General features: G+C 35.5%; 2 pseudogenes; one reads left to right on the forward strand and one right to left on the reverse strand.

Moving 5' to 3' along the window:
- The first annotated feature begins 9,704 nt into the window (after positions 1 to 9,704).
- LOC120179024 lies at positions 9,705 to 12,047 on the forward strand (annotated as a pseudogene).
- A 526-nt stretch (positions 12,048 to 12,573) lies between these two features.
- On the reverse strand, positions 12,574 to 18,023 carry LOC120179047 (annotated as a pseudogene).
- Between the last annotated feature and the right edge of the window lie 226 nt (positions 18,024 to 18,249).

The following is an 18,249-nucleotide window of genomic DNA, read 5'->3' on the forward strand; positions in this document are numbered from 1 at the left end:
TTTTTTATTTTATTTATACTATTTATTTATTTTCATTATATTTTAGTTTCTTTGCTCTTATTATTATTTTCTTTTTTAAAAAAACACTTTACCTTTTTATTCTTTGTATATATATTTTATCTTCATTTATTTTATTTTATTCAATTCTTTTTTTTCATCCAATTATTTTATGTTTATTATTATTGGTTTCATTTATTTTCTTGGTTTACTCTTTAGTTTTGTTACTTTCTTTTATTATTATTTTTTTTTTAAATCTTATTTTTTAAGGGTATTTCCGTAAACTCATTAAGGGTAAGTAATTCGGATCAAATTTTACCTTTTAATTTAACTTGCAATTTTCTTAATCAAAGACAACTGGAAATTACGTAGTACCAAAAGGACGGTTCAAGGGTGCTAATCCTTCCTTGACCGTAATCGACTCCCGAACCCGACACATCTTTGGAAAGACGCAGATTAGGTAAGAAATAGGGTATCCGATCAACCCATTTGTTTTAAATAAATGATCAGTGGCGACTCCAATCCATATTTTTCAAGTCGAAGCCCAATTTCGGGGCCCAACCGAAAGACGGTTGCGACAGCTTGGCGACTCCGCTGGGGAGACAGGTAAGTGAGTCAGGCGAAGGTAATTTCCAGTTGTCTTTTTAATGAAAAGGGTAAGTTTAAATTTTAAGGTAACATTTCGATCCTTATTACTTACTTTTGATTATATTTTCGAGTAAATAGTTGTACTGACCGTTTTTTAATGATTTCATCCCTTAAAGATTTTTCATCTAACGCTCTAAACCCGAGCTCCAAACCCTGCTTTAAGTGGGGGTGAAAGCGACGCCTTCGTGTGAATTTATTCACTGTGCGGGCATAAGGGAATGTGTCCCCTCGAGTTTAACTTAGTCCACACAAGCCTGTGATGGGTTTAGGATTAAGGGTCTGGCAAGCCCAAGGGGGCACCGGCAAGCCCAAGGGGGCACCTACAAGGAGAACTCGAGTACCGTTTTTAGAACCTAAACTGGGAGACCATGGAGAATTAGAGCCTACCCCGAAACCACATTTCTGAAACCTAGGATATTTTTACCTTAACCGTGTCTTTTTTTTTCTTTCGTCATTTATTTATTTATTTATTTTACTAATATTTCTGCCTTTGTGTTTGTTTTTTTTAGCATTTGCATCATAACAAGAGGCTATTGATCCTTAAAAAGCATTTGTTACACACAAAATAATCTGAATTAATGGACAAAGGTGGTGTAATACAAGAGATTAAGAATGCCGAGGCACGACTATGGTCCGAGATGACTCAGAAAGAAAAGGGAGACAGTCTTCAGGGGAACTACGTGTCAGAGCTGGTTAGTTATGCCTCTGTCAGCCTGAAACAGAATGATGTCCAAGAGTTGCGAAACACTTGGGACAGTTGGAAAAATGACAGAAAGCAGAAGTTCAGCCAACGATATAGTGATATTGCCCTCTTACATCATGTCAAGACTGATGAGCCCCTGCTCCGAGCACTGATTCAATTCTGGAACCCGGGATATAGTTGCTTCACCTTTAACCGGGAGGACATGGTGCCCACTATCGAAGAGTATACCACACTATTGTACTGCGAAAGCATCAGACTAGATAAGCCATATATCAAACATATCAAGGATCAGCCTTTAAAGAACAAACTGGCCAAGATTGCAGGGGTTGATGAAAAGTGGGCGACTGATCGACTCCGACACAAAGGTAGTGGGGAAGGAATCGAGTGGATCCATATAAAGCAACTAATTAAGAACCACCCTGATGAATGGAAGACTATAGATCCTTTTGCACTGGGTCTGTACGGTTTGATTATCTTTCCGAAGACCTTGGGGTGCATCGACGCAGCCGTAGTAGAACTATTTGAACAACTTTCAAGGCGAGTCAACCCAGCGCCGACCATCTTAGCCGAGACCTTTCGGTCTCTTAATCATTGCAGAAGAACTGGTGGAGGAAGGTTCATTGGATGTGTTCAGCTCCTTCAAGTCTGGATTCACAGCCACTTCTGGAAGACTAACGGGGTTGCCTACCACCGATTCAGCACTACCTATTCACTATTGGGAGAGTTCATCACTATGAAATGGCATGAAGGCGCTTCGAAGGAAGAATGGATGAAGGTCTTCACTCATCTTCAGGACCGGGATATTACTTGGAGACCCCCCTAGTTGTTCCTCAGTGATGTTCTTTTCTGATTTGGGGATTCTGACACTATGACCTTACTTGGACTTTGGGGTGCAGTTGGGTATGCTCCGTTGTTGAAACTTAGACAGTATGGGGAATGTCAGTTTATCCCAGCAACATACGGATTATCTACATCAGAGTTTGTGTATCACGGTGACAGTTATAAGAAGATGATCAAATAGGTAGCCGAGTCATGGAAGAAAGTATCCCGGATGGATGTCGTGGCTGCCAGAGATATGCTTACTCGGATTATATGAGTGGCGAAGCTTGAGGAAGAATGATAGCATCCCGATGTCACACTGTGAAGACACCCGGACCATGGAGGAACATCTCAGGTATGTCCCTTCTGAACTTGAGATAGTCAAGGCAGAGTTTGAAGCTGTGAATAATGAGCTGAAACAGAGAGTTAAGGAACTTGAAGCTGAACGTTATCAATGGAAACTAGATGCCGATTCTTAGAAAGATAGAGCAGACAAACTGGAAAGGGAGCATAAAAGAGTCTATTTTGAGCTTGAAGACTTAAAAAAGGGTACCAAGATAAAGTCAAGGATAACTCCTGAGAATCCAACGCCTGAGAATCCAAATGGCTGATCTGGAGAAACAACATGAGAAAGATGGTAAAACAATAGCTTCAAAAAGCAAGCGAGTGAGCTTCAGATAGTGCCCTTCGACAAGGGTTTACAGTGGCGTTTCTATTGGGAGCAAGCACAACAAAGGGTGAAAGCCAGAGACGCAGTCATCCAAGATTTCCTGGATCAAGTACAGAAGGCAGCTCGCCATCTACACGGTCTGGCAGGGGAAGCTGGAGTGGTCCAACAAGGCATACAACCAGTGACAGACAACCTGTTGGAAGCTGTTCGGGGTCTAGAGGATTTAGTCCGAATGTACCTTTGAATTTTTTATGTCTCTTACAAGATAAAACATTTTTGTTGAAATAAGGATTATTTATAATAATGGGCACTTTTATGGATCAATGCCTCGAACATTTCATGCATTTTTTTCATTTTGCGTTGTGCATCTATATTTCATTTTTAAGCATTTTCATAAACATGAATTTTTTTCATGGAGGATTCGATGAAGTGGTTTTAACCACATGACACCACATGGAAGCAAGATTGTAACATCAAAAGAAAAAAACTGAAACAATACAGTGGGAGCCTGATCAGCTGATTGTAGGACAAAGCCTGCCATGATGATCTAAGAAAAATCTCCATATCCTAAGGGCTACGATGTTGAAGCTGTTAGCTGTTACCACATAAGAAGCCCCAAATATTCCTCTGAAAACTGTAAGGCGCTTGCCGAAGAAGGGGGCATGACATATACCATTTGCACTTAGAGGATTGTTTTATTTGAACACGTCTTTGATCTTTCATGTTTGCTTAATCTTTTAAATGATTGAATTTATGATGCTTTTTAAGGTGGAGCAAATGAACAAATTTTAATCTTTAGTTCTTCGAATATTAAATGAATTAATGATTCTTTTAATTCTTCAAGAATTATAGATTTTGACATATGGAAATATTAGACCTTTCTTACCCTGTCTCAAACCCAGAATAAATACCTTGATTCTTGCCCAAAACAACTCGGGTCATTACCAAAAGACAAAATTTTGACATTACCTCCTTTTGAAATTCTTGAACATTGCCTTCATCTTTTTGATACACTCATACCTTTCTTTGAGTCAATAAGATCACACCACTGTCTTTTTTAGACTCAAAAATAATCTTTCTTACCATTAAACCCCAAGGCATTGAGTTGTTCATTTTAACATGAGCATTCTTCTAAAGAACCAACTTTGGGCATCTCGTGGGGAGCCTGAACATTGAGACATCTGGGAAAAAGAAGAAGAATTCATTCGAAATAATTCTATCATACATTAATTACACTGTTTTCATGTGAATAGAATTAATCTTGAAATCTATCCCCTGGGATACCTCTTCTGTGAAGATTTACATGTATGAAATGATGAATGACTTTCTTTCTTTATCCCTTCACAACAGGAGAAAAAATATCCATTGTGTCCCCTTTTGAGCCTGTAGTATTTTTCTTCTGATTCACCCTAACAAAGGATCATCCTCCACACTGGGGGGCAAGGTGGAAGAAATATGCTCACTGAGCGAAGACTTTGATTCAGATGAGATACCAAAAGGTGAACCAAATGCCAAGTGCGAAGATTCAATCATAACAAAAAGGGCAAAAACAAAAAAGAAAAGAAGCAAAAAAGAAAGAAAAAAAATCAAAAAGAAAAAGGGACAAAAAAGCGCATGCAAAGATTCCCTAAAGAAAAATAGTACATCAAGCTTCAAACTATGAGATTGATCAAGCACAATCATTCCCGAATCACTGAATCACTTCACTCGAAGATCATAGAGCATCAAGAGAGAGAAACATTTTGAGCAAGATTGAAGGCATCAGAATGAATTGATCCTTGGTTTAACACTCTGAAACACTTGTTTGGGCCTATTTATCCTTTCTTTCATAACCATGAACCCTGGCCTACATTACGTGCCTTAAAAGTCTCTTCTAATCATACATGGATTTCTAAACAAAAGAGAATATCTTCAGATTTCATCCCGCCCATCAGGATTAATCTTTGTTTGCAAAAAAACAATGTAATTAATGCATGGTAGAGAAAAATAACAAATGGGGGTTCAAGACGTAAATCCTGAATAACGTCTTGAAACCAAAAGAGGATTCGAGTTGAAAACTTGAAAAGGCAGCTCGAATATAAAAATTGTGCAACTGAGGTGATCACACAAATTCCTTGATAAGGCATCGCACAATCCAAATGTGACTATGAAAGCTGGGAGTCGGAGAACACTTCCAGTAGAGGAGCATGCAAGCTACCCATCAACCTTTGAGCATTAAATGTCAAACCTTTGAGCATCAAATGCCAAACCTTTGACCAACACAATAACCTGAGACCTTTTATCCCTTCCTTACTTAACCATTTCCCAAAGATAGCTTTGATCTTGGCACGTGTCAAATAGCTATAATTTATTGAAGGATTAACATTGTAATTAAACATTTGATATCCAATGAACTCTAGTTTTATGATTCATCTCAATTGTAAAACCGTGAAAGAGACAATATTTTCAAAACTTTTGATTAAACATTTTTTGAAACTCTTTATTGATATTTTCAGAACTTTGAGAATAAAAGAGAAAGAAAAACATTTTTTTCAAACAAGACAGTCTCTCTAGAGTGGATCTTGGTAAATGACATGTGACTCTTAGAAACAAAACTCATGCTCAGAATCAATGTTGAAGCAAGAAATGAGGAATATTTGGGGCATCTTTGGAGATTCAACATCAAATATTAGGGCATTTTTTGATATTGGGGCATCATTTGGGGATTCAACATCCTAATGCAAATTATCATACCTTTTTCAGGAGATAAAATATAACCAATTCATGTTATATGCATCTTATGCATACATTTTAGAGCATCATATTTATCATTTTTCACATACATAATTTTTACAGCTTTTAGAGTCAAGTTTCAACTTCACAACGAAGGATATTGGACTCCAGACAACGCAAGTTCAACTTCACGACGAAGGGACCGCTGGTTTTCAATAAACAATTTCCCAATTTCAAAGCCAATTGCAACTTCACAGCGAAGGATATTGGACTCAAGACAACGCAAGTTCAACTTCCAAACGAAGGGACCACTGGTTGTCATAAACAACTTCCAATTTCATAGCCAATTTCAACTTCACAGCGAAGGATATTGGACTTCAGACAACGCAAGTTCAACTTCACGACGAAGGGACCGCTGGTTGTCAACAAACAACTTCTCAATTTCAGAGCCAATTTTAACTTCACAACAAAGGATATTGGACTCTAGACAACGCAAGTTCAACTTCACGACGAAGGGACCCCTGGTTGTCAACAAAAAACTTCCCAATTTCAGAGCCAATTTCAACTTCACAGCGAAGGATATTGGACTCGAGACAACGCAAGTTCAACTTCACGAAGAAGGGACCGCTGGTTGTCAACAAACAATTTCCCAATTTCGGAGCCAATTTCAACTTCACAGCGAAAGATATTGGACTCCAGACAACGCAAGTTCGACTTCACGACGAAGGGACCGCTGGTTGTCAACAAACAATTTCCCAATTTCGGAGCCAATTTCAACTTCACAGCGAAGGATATTGGACTCCAAACAACGCAAGTTCAACTTCACGACGAAGGGACTGCTGGTTGTCAACAAATAACTTCTCAATTTCAGAGCCAATTTCAACTTCACAACGAAGGATATTGGACTCCAAACAACGCAAGTTCAACTTCACGACGAAGGGACCGCTGGTTGTCAACAAACAACTTCCCAATTTCAGAGCCAATTTCAACTTCACAGCGAAGGATATTGGACTCGAGACAACACAAGTTTAACTTCACGACGAAGGGACTGTTGGTTGTCAACAAACAATTTCCCAATTCGGAGCCAATTTCAACTTCACAACAAAGTATATTGGACTCGAGACAACACAAGTTCAACTTCACAACGAAGGGACGGCTGGTTGTCAACAAACAATTTCCCGATTCCATAGCCAATTTCAACTTCACGACGGAGGATATTGGACTCGGAACAATGCTACTTACTTGGATTTTAACTTCACGACGAAGGATATCCAATTCCAGGCTCAACTTCACGACGAAGAGGCCACCCGCGGTTTCAACTTCACGATGAAGGGAATCGTGCACACAAGCATCATCCATCTTTAGATTGGATTCAACTTCACGACGAGGGATATCCAACTCAAAGAAGGATTATCTGTCAACAAATACCTTCGAGTTCGACTACGCTCAGCTCCAAGGCACATCATTTACAGCATAAATCAAGGCTAGAAGGGTTATCTGCCATCAAAATTGTTGAGTTCGATTCTATTCAGCTCAATGACACATCAATCGCACTACTTTCCGGTTACAGTCGAGGTTTTCAAGTCGAGAAGAGGACCTGGGTTAGCCGTGCCTGAGTGACAAGCAACCATTTTCAAGCAGCATAGCTTAAGTCAAGAAAAAGCTATCTGTCAATGAAGATTTTTGAGTTCGATTCCGATCCAAGTTCTTTAAACCGAGAAGAACACTGAAGGGCAACGGGAAGCCACGTGCTGATTCAAATTTCGAACTACGGTTTCAATTTCATATCATTTCAAGATGAACTCGACTTCACGATGGAGGAGTCATCCGTAACTCAATTCGCGGGGAGTTATTGAAACATCAGAGACATTTTCAACTCCACTAAACGAAAAGTGTGTCTTTTAATCTTTGTCCTATCTCCGTTACACGACTATGGGCAAAGAGGGGCAGCTGTCAACACACCTTTTCGTCCTACTAGGATTCAAACTCCTAAAAATAGGATAGAATTTTGCTAGGATTCAAACTCCTAAAAATAGGATAGAGTTCTACTATTTTAAACTCCTAAAGATAGGATTCACAAGCATTATAAATAGTCATTGTAACTCACTATTGTAACACATTCGGAGGAGGATATACGAAATACCAAGCAAAAAATTACAAGCAACTAGTAGCCATTTTTGAAGCATTTATATTTTGAAAGGTAAAGTTCATACCTTCGCATATTATTTTTCCTTACCCTTGCTGTGTTTTTGATTTCGAAAGAAAACTGAGAGAAGTGTTTTTGGCCGATGAACGGGGGCGTTTTCGAGATCTATTTTTGTAGATCTAGTCCCCGAGGCTTGTGTTTTTGAAAAACTATTCGGATTTTTATAAACGGATCGTGTGGATCCGCGGTTTTGTCATTTTTTTTCGATTTTTAATTTTGACCCCTAATTTATTTTTTATTTTAATTTAACCCTTATTATTATATGTATATATGTATATATTAATTATTTTTATTTATTTATATAATTTTTCATTTTTCTTTGCGTTATATTATTATTTTATTATTATATATATATATATTATATTATTATTATTTTTTTCTATGTTTACTTATTTACTATGTTTTTTACTATATTTTCCTAACGTTATATATATATATCTTACTTTTTTTATTTTATATTTCTATGATTACTATTTTTTTAGTTAATATTGTATATTTATTTTTCATTTATTTATTATTATTATTACTATTTAGTATTTTATTATATTATACATACAATTTTATATTTTATATATATATTTTTATTATTTTTTTATACTATTTATTTATTTCATTATATTTTTAGTTTCTTTGCTCTTATTATTATTTTTCTTTTTTTAAAAAAACACTTTACCTTTTTTATTCTTTTTGTATATATTTTATCTTCATTTATTTATTTTTTCAATTTCTTTTTTTTCATCCAATTATTTTATGTTTTATTATTTGTTCATTTTTTTCTTGGTTACTCTTTAGTTTTGTTACTTTCTTTTATTATTATTATTTTCTTTTAAAATCTTATTTAAGGGTATTTTCGTAAACTCATTAAGGTAAGTAATTCGGATCAAATTTTACCTTTTAATTTAACTTGCAATTTTCTTAATCAAAGACAACTGGAAATTACGTAGTACCGAAAGGACGGTTCAAGGGTGCTAATCCTTCCTTGACCGTAATCGACTCCCGAACCCGACACATCTTTAGAAAGACGCAGATCAGGTAAGAAATAGGGTATCCGATCAACCCATTTGTTTTAAATAATGATCGGTGGCGACTCCAATCTATATTTTTCAAGTCGAAGCCCAATTCCGGGGCCCAACCGAAAGATGGTTGCGACACCTTTCTTCTTCTTCCTTTCCTTTCTTTCTTCTTCCTTTCCTTTCTTTCTTCTTACCCCATACCCAACGCCAATATATAACTCTAAACCCTGCTGCAATAATACAATAATTTTTTCCCATGCATCAATTATTTCTTCTCCCGTTCTAAAAAATCATGTTGAAGGCTGCAATAATGTAGCAAACATTGGCTTTTACTTTATCATTAATTATATAGAGAAAGAAATAAGTTAAAGGTGGTGTTAGTGTTTAAATATATATATACTTTATATCGTACGGAAAATAGCTTTTTATTATCTTACTTATTATAAAATTTATTTAAAAATTATTTACCAAATCAAACCCAACGGCATGAGGGAGCAGGCTTGGTCTCGTGGATTGCAGGTGACCTAAATGTCGCATGGATTGTATGGCGACCTGCACATGTCGTTTGGACCACCTAGCGACCTTGTTGATTACTGTAGAAATAACCTCATTTCAACAATAATTCCTCAAGTGCAATATCTGAAGGTTTTTTTCGATGCATTGAAGGATTTTGCCGTTTTAATTACTTGTAATTTAAGTATTTTTAAAAATACATTTTTTTAATATTGATATTACGGTAAAAAGGCCTTTTTTCAAGGGGCAAACAAAAATCGTTTCTTGATGGCTACGCAGTACGCAGATACCTTCAATTGAGTCAATGATAAGTCAAGAGAAACCGACTCCCCTCTAGCATCCAACGGTTCAAAGTGTTCCATGAATAAAATAATATTTAACCCCAAAACCCCAATCCCCGGAGTGAGTGGTGAATTCAGGGTTTTGGATTCCTCTGTTTATCATCCTCAGCGAAAGCTTTATATCCATTTTCCCTCATTCATTATCACTGAAATCATCCCCGAGGGTCTTTTTTCCTCTAGAGATTTTAAATTCCAAAAGAAATAAGATGGGCAAGGGTCCGGGTCTCTACACTGAAATCGGCAAGAAAGCCAGAGGTATAAAATACGATTTACTTTTATCAGGAATTACGCATTTTTGTACTTATTTGAAGCTTCAAAGTGTAATGTTTATGTTTCTTAAATTTTTTGGGATTTTCATAGATCTTCTTTACAAGGATTATCAAACTGACCAAAGTTCACTCTGACCACTACCTCTCCCACTGGAGTTGTAAGTTGTTGTTGTTGTTTTTTTTTTTTTTTGCTTCGTTATTGTGGGGTATATTCTGGTATTTATTTTCTGAGATTTTTTAAATTAAGGTATTAACTTTAGATGCTTGTGTTTTGTGGAACCCAAGTTTTTTATTTTTTGTCACGTTTTATGATATTGTTGAGATTTTCTTAGCTTTCTTTCTGGGTTTCTTCAGCTTGATAAAAATGCATTCTGTGAACCTAATTCTGTTTTTGTTTACCCTTTTTAAATTTCGTGGAGCTTTATATGCATGTGTTATTATAAAGTTTGTTAATTACAAACAAAAGATGAATGATTTCAGCCGACCTTAGGCTATTACCTGATATCTTCTTCAGACATAAACATATATGTAATTTAGTGCGTTCTGGCTATTATGTTGTTAGATTTCAGCATTGGTTATCTCATCCTTTTTACTGCAATGTATCATGGGAGATGCTCGATATGCCAATCTGCTTTAAGAACTTGAATTAATCTTTTGGCCTTTGTTTTTTCCTCTTATCTTTAGGCAATTACCTCAACGAAGAAAGGTGAAACTCTTTCTGGCTGATGTTAACGCCCAGCTGAAGAATAAGAATGCCACAACTGATATCAAAATGAACACTAACTCCAATGTAAGTATTTGGTCTGTTCTTTTCGTTGATTTGTAGCTTATTTGATGTATAAGTTTGTCTGCCTGGTTACAATTTCTATTTTGCGAGTGAGATAATGCTCGTTTCTCAATTATATATTCTTTGTCCTATATCGAATTCTTTCCTTTTAAGAAAATTACTAATCAAGTATTGTCCCCTGATACAAGCATTAGAAGGGTTCTGACCTTGAAAACAACCTAATTGGAATATTCAATTCAATTGGTTTTACCTTTCCCATGCACGGATTATCTCCTTAATTTGAAACATGTGCTTTAACCAGGGTAATATGTGCTTGATATCATTGTTTAGAACATCATATCACTGGAGCATGATGTAACTTTTGGGGATCTGATCTTTTTGGTAGAAATGCTATTCAATTAAAGGATCTTTTTGGTTGAGTCATACTTCCTTTCTTTCCCTTGTATTCCTTTGCTATTGATTCGTATGTGTGCTATCTTTTATAGGCTATTTTTAACTTTATTGTTGTGCTAAAGTAGTCTTCGTGTATCAGCTATTTACCACCATAACGGTTGATGAACCTGCACCTGGACTGAAGGCTATCTTTAGCTTCAGTGTGCATGATCAGAGGTATGGCAAGGTATGCGATTCTGTTGTAAAATTTCAATTTGTAGCATCAAGACTCCTTGTGTTTTGGGTTTTAGCTCAAGAACGTGTTACAATTGCCTTTAAGCGTGGATACAGCTTCATGATGCTGTTGGACATGTCTATTTCCTTTCTATGTATACCAGATTGAACTCCAGTATTTGCATGAGTACGGTGGGATAAGCTCAAACATTGGATTGACTGCAAACCCTGTAGTTAACTTCTCAGGTGTGCTGGGGACAAATGTTCTTGCACTCGGTACTGATATTTTTTCGACACGAAGACTGGGAATTTCACCAAATGCAATGCTGGATTGAGCTTCTCCAACGTGGATCTAATTACTTCATTGGCGTTGTATTGATGTTCTATGCACCTTTCCCCAGCTGAAGTTCCGAGTTATATATAACTTAATACTTGGTTAACGCATCCTACCATCATATCGTGAATCCGCTGACTAATACTGTTGGAGCTGAGGTGACCCATAGCTTCTTACCAATGAACATCATCACTGTGGGAAACAACATGCATTGGACCCATTGACCTCGATCGAAGCACGGGTGAACAATGTAGCAAGGCAAGTGCAGTCATCCAGCACGAGTGGTGCCCTAAGTCCCTGTTTACGATTTCGGGAGAGGTGGATACCAAGTCTATTGACAAGAGCCCCAAGGTGGGACTTGCTTTGGCACTCAAGCCTTGAGAGGTTATGATGATAAGAAGGTCGTTTTGGTGAAGAGTATGGTAGGCTTAAGAATTTACCGAGGATGTTGCCATATACTCTTTGATGTCAGTGGTTTCATTTCAGAAACAAATAGAGTGGCATAGTGGTTAAAACTATGTGGTAACTTTTTTGATCATTCCTTGCTGAGGTTGTTTTGCATGAAATGTGTTTAATGAAGGAAAAATAAGGAGAATACCCTTTGTTCTATAAGCCAAGGATCATTGTTTCTCTCTCACTGTTAGGGACGTGCATTTTTTACTAATTGTCATACAAAAACAATGTGAAATATTAAAATATATATAACCCTGTACAGTAAATATTAACAAATATATTGAAGCGTAATCTTAAAAACTGGAAGGAAAAGATAAATTTACTGAACATTGAATAAAAATATATTTAAAAAACAAAGACATCTCAAGTCGAGCTAAGACTCAAACATCAAATGCTACCTATAATACTAAATCAAATTCCAATCCAACCCATGATTAGCTTAATGATATTAGTGGTTATTGGCATTTCAAGGTTCAAACCTCGTTAACTGCGAAAAGAACTTTAAAAAAATAGATTACGATAAGAACAATATGAAGTCTTACAAACCAATGGTCCCAGGATTAGTCCCGGGTAGCAACAAAATCAAAGAAACATAGAACACGAAACAGAAAGCTCAAATTACTTTCCTATGCAAGACTGGAGGAACAATAAATAAAAAAAATTATAGGAAAAATCCAAATATGATCATCATTCCTCATGCATCTTCACCATCCTCATCACTCAACTCGAGATCAGCAAGCAACTCTTCCAAGGGAACAGACGGACATCATCATCATCAGCATGGATGTCATTTCCGATGGTTGGTAATCTTTGTCTCGGTACAAAGATAAGTTGAACCTTAGTTCAGGGTTCTCTTCCAGATCTCTCAAAATTCTTCATACTCTGAGCTCAGTTTCTCTTCATTGGGTCTACCCTGGCTGGATTCATCAAGTTCCATGTTCAGGGACTTAAGCTTCCAAGGACGAGGCTTCCACGCTTCTTCCGGCGATTCTCTTCGTAGCTCTTCTTTATCAATATCACATCAGGAATTACAAGGTCTCGATACTTGTCTAGTTCATCATCATTAGTGTTGGCACCATAAAGGTCATAACCGAAAGCACGATCTCCAGGCTTTAATATGTGGCCCAGATGGTTCTTACGCAAACAATTACTGTAATTAACACAAGCCACTTCAACATCGCTAGAACATATTACAGCCAGCGACATTGTATTCGGAGAAACAACTTCACGTTGGACATCATTTCCACCAGCTGCTGCTACTAAGTAGAGACTTAAAGGGATACCTCCAATACTGGTCCCTGTCTAAGAAAGATTGCCTCAAGTAAATGGATCCAGCAGAGTAATGTTGTTCGTCACTTTTGTGCAGTACCAGTGGACTGAAATTCCCATATTCCACCAGCTGCTGCTACTAAGTAGAGACTTAAAGGGTACCTCCAATACTGGTCCCTGTCTAAGAAAGATTGCCTCAAGTAAATGGATCCAGCAGAGTAATGTTGTTCGTCACTTTTGTGCAGATACCAGTGGACTGAAATTCCCCAAAAACTAACAGCCACTCTTGGAGGCAAACAAATCAATCCTCACGGCAGATTGGGGCTATTTCAATGGAATGTGTGTGCTTATAGTTGTAGCTTTATTCTTTATCACGGGAAACTAGTTCCTTGGAAAGTGTACTCTTATCTGTTGGAACAACTTTGCCCAAAAATTCAACAATTTCAAGGCTTGACTATTGTTGCCAAAGAAAAAAGTTGATACCCGATCCATCTGATGATTTTAATGGCATGGGCAGCGGCATCATGTTTCAGAATGACCTGCTCCAGATAAAAGAAAGTGCGCCGGTGCGAAACACACTGTCTTACCTGAACAGAAGCCACCCACTGGTCCGGGTTGGCTTGAAACCTAGTACACAGATTCACACATGTGATCTTGCAGAAACATACTCAACAACATAAGATTGCTCTAGAATTGCTCCATTAAGAACCTCTTTCTGAACTTTCAGCTTGACCTTGATTCTCTTAGAATGAGGCTCGGTCCAAATAAATTCAGCATTTACTAGCCTAACTTTTTTCAAATCAGTCTCGAGTCGCTTCACACAGTATGTCAATAGCTCTTTCGATTCCAGCTGAGCTTTTAGCCAAGTTCTGGGTGGCTGCAAGTAGCTAATGCACTCCGGGCAATACATTAGTGACATGCTTCGTAAACCTTCTGTAATGTCAATTTCAGATCTCAACATGTCACACACATGTTTGCGGGATTTGGGCCATCAAATACCACATTTGCAACACAATACAGTGCCTTGTGTCTGAGGAACAAGAACATATTTACAGCCATACCTACTAGCCCATGAAGAAAAGAACAAAAGGAAGATAATGAGTAATAACAGTTCAAAGCAACATAAATCAAAGGCTGAAAAGGCTAATAAAAACTTTTAGACAACCATTTATCCAACAAAAGGGTTAATTCAAAAGCTGTTGTTTTTAACAAAGTCTTAAGTTAAAACAAGAGAAAAGCAGATTAAAAAAGCGTAAAATAAAGATAAAATACAATGAAAATTCCCAGACTTCAACATATGATTCACAAACACACTCCCTATTTTTTAGCAGCCACATACATATTTGCAGCAAGAAAGAAGATGGATATCTGAAAGAAAGAAAAAAAGATGAACAGAGTATCAAGCAGAAGGACCGAAAACAGAAAATCAAATATAGCAGAGATCGATAACACAAAACGAAACGTAAATCAAAATCTCACGTCGAAATCAACCTTTGAAGTTAAGTTTAGGATTTCAAAAATTACCTTTTTGATTAATCGGACAAAGCGACTTGGGTCAGGGACCGGAGGAGGAGGAAGGAGAGGAAAACGGAGAGGCTTGTTTGACGGCGGGAGCCGAAAGGGTTGGAAGTAGCGCCGAACAGTGTTGGCTCAGACGATAACTTCGGTTTTTGTGTTTAAATAGACTTAAAAAAAAGACTTAGGTTTCGTTTTAGGAAAAGTAACCAATATTTAATTTGTTGGTAAACTAGATGAATAGTCCCTTTATTTTCGAATTATCGAATTTGATCCCGATTTAAAAATTTAATGCATTTGGTCTCTTATATTATCGATTCGTTCAATTTCAATCCCTCAATCATTAAATGTCATTAACACCTTAATAAGCGTATTATGTGGTAATTAAAAAATTAAAAAAAATCACATTATGTGTCGAACGGTGATCAAATTTGATCACACCAAAAATAAAGGTAATTATTCATATAGTTTACCCTTAAGTTTTTCTTGTATTTTGTGATATCTTGTTTTTAGAAATATTTTTTAGATATGTATTTTGTTTTCAAAGTATTATATATTTTTTTTGTTTTTATAATATTTAATATATATATATATATATATATATATATATATATATATATATATTATAATATATATATATATATTTATATTTTAGTTTTTTTTTCAATTTATTTTAATTTCAGTGTATTATTTTAAGATACCAAAACTTTTGCGAAACTTTACATAGAATCCTTCCAGTCCATCATAATTTTCACTACAGCCTTGATATTATTTTATGTTATAAATCGGTCCAATTTAATTAATAGGATTGTTAATGAAAAGTAATATAGATTGGCTTGATTATAGAATATGTGTACAATTAAAGTAGTTTCCCGAGGTTGGGTCTACATAGGAGTGTAACTGAGCAGAGTGTTTGATGAATTATCCATAAATCGTCCATATAATGTTTGTTATTTTTGTTTATATTCATTTAGAGCCTGCTTGTTTCACTGTAATTGATTTTTTGAAAAAAAAATGAATTATATCTTATGGAAAATGAATTTTGAAAAATATTTTTTGGTGTTCGAAAGACATTGCGCAATTAATTTTCTGTTGTTTGGTAATTTCTATTGAAATATTTTTGAAATTTGATTTTAATGAAACTTTTATCTTTTAATTTTATTATGTTAATTTCATTATTATAATTGTTTTTATAAAATTTTGTATATACATTAATATTTAACTTTATAAATACGTCAATTAAAATTTAAAGTCACTCATTCTTTTATAAATAGAGATATTTTATATAAATATACATAATTTGAAAAATAATGTCTATAATCAACAAACTCTAAACATAACATCAAACAAACTCAACATAAAATCAAACAAACTCAAAACATAACACTTATAATAACAAACAAACTTAAAACATATTAATATTTTAATATCCAACAAACATGTTAAAGTGGTAATTAAACTCCTTCCTGGTGCATTTAATTAATAGAAACTCAAACTATTTTCATAACAAATTCCCTATATAAACTTACATGAACTAATACACATTTACATATCATGGAGAACATTAAACTATATCTCGTGGAAAACTTTAAAACCATGAGGAATGCAAGTGATCACCATATGATGATAACCTCTCTCTGAAACATGAGCTCATGTTTCTCGGCATTTGCCTTTAGAGTTTCTATCTCGATATCGAGCTCACGTGTAGTCTCTTTGAGTTTCGCAAACACTTGGTTTTCTTAGAAATTTTTTGTCTGCTTTGTGCGAACTTTTATTGTTGTTTTAAATTCAACATTTCCTGAAAATCTGTGGACACAATTGGAACCACAATATTCCAATTGACTATAATCCCATTTCCTTTGACTGTACTTCATTTTTCCCAACCAAACACCCGAGAAGGGAAAAGTATTTTTCGGAAAATGAAATATCTCAAACAAACAGAGCCTTATTAGATGAACGAATGCAAAGAAAGGTGTGTTCGATTTATTTATGTTTATAAACAAACTCATTTATAGACTAGTTTATAAGCTCGCTTATTCGTTTTTCTTTTCTTTTTTCTTTTTTATATTTTAAATATCGGTAAAGATAGGGACTAAATTGAATATAAGGTGAATTTTGAAGTTCAAAATATATAGCGTAAGAAAATTAAAGGAACAATTGTATAATTTTACCGTTTTTATTTGGTTGAAGTAAAAAGATAAAATGAGAGGGTTCGTCGTTGAATGTTGAACGAGCATGATCACGAACACCCTTAAAAATGAATAAATGAATGTGAACACTATATTAAAAATTTAAACGAACATGAATTGAACATGAATATTTTAAAAAATAAACAAACGAACATAAATATAACTTTTTTCATTCAAGCTCGATTCATTTAAACCCCTAGGTCTACAATGTGATTTTTTTAAAATGCAATTCCAATTTAATTTAATTAGGTTTTATTAATCACATTTAATTTGGATTAGTTTGATTATTAATTTTTATAATAGTTTATCATGATTATAAGGTAGTATATTCAAATATTCTTAATCGTTGACAACACATATATTCTACAGATACAACTGTTTGAGTCTAAAACTTCTAAATAAAATAACATATTCTTTCACTACTAAAATTAGTTAATGGATTCAATTTAAGTAAACATGTCATTTGATTTAGTTTTCACTGTGTTGCAATATTTAAGAAATGTTTAATATTATCACAATAAAGTGGTTACAGCTTTAAACTTTACAAAATTTATTTCACTATACATCTGCCATGTGTTGGAAGAAATGTCCTTGGTCCCTATGCATTCATTAGTAGCCTGTCTTAGGTCCTTTTGATTCAAATGCGGCACAGTCAGGTGAAAATTGCAGTAAGACTAAACCACTCCCAAAGTTTCACAAAACAAGATGATTAGTTTATGAAAAAAATCACAATTTAATTTTCCATTATTACGAATTGATAACCTTTGGATGATTGAGGAACAACAACAACGTGCATGGCGGAGTTGTTGGGAGGAAGATCCACTGGGAATGCATAAAGCTTGACGCTGAAAGAGTTACGCGAGCAAATGGTAAACTCCTCATCCACCTTTGCCTCCTCCTTCAACGCCTTCTTCAATTCCTCGACCCCATTGCCTTTAAATGTGAAGTTTCTCTCCGATGCTCTTATCAACATCACCATATTCACCTACTACCTCGTACTTAATTACCCTTCCATCAAATGCCCATCCTGAACCTTCTGTTGATTCATCAGCCTACATGTCGAAATAAATTTATTCAGACCAATAGATTTTTACAACATAAGTTCATTAATTAAGCGAAAACCATTGTTTATCGAACCTCAAGGGTAGACTCTCTAAGGCCCCTAAGTGAGAAATTTGAATCCGAATTCGATTCGATATGGTGTG

This window comes from Hibiscus syriacus, unplaced genomic scaffold, assembly GCF_006381635.1.
Source record: "Hibiscus syriacus cultivar Baekdansim isolate YM2019G1 unplaced genomic scaffold, ASM638163v2 tig00112399_pilon, whole genome shotgun sequence".
Lineage (NCBI taxonomy): Eukaryota > Viridiplantae > Streptophyta > Magnoliopsida > Malvales > Malvaceae > Hibiscus > Hibiscus syriacus.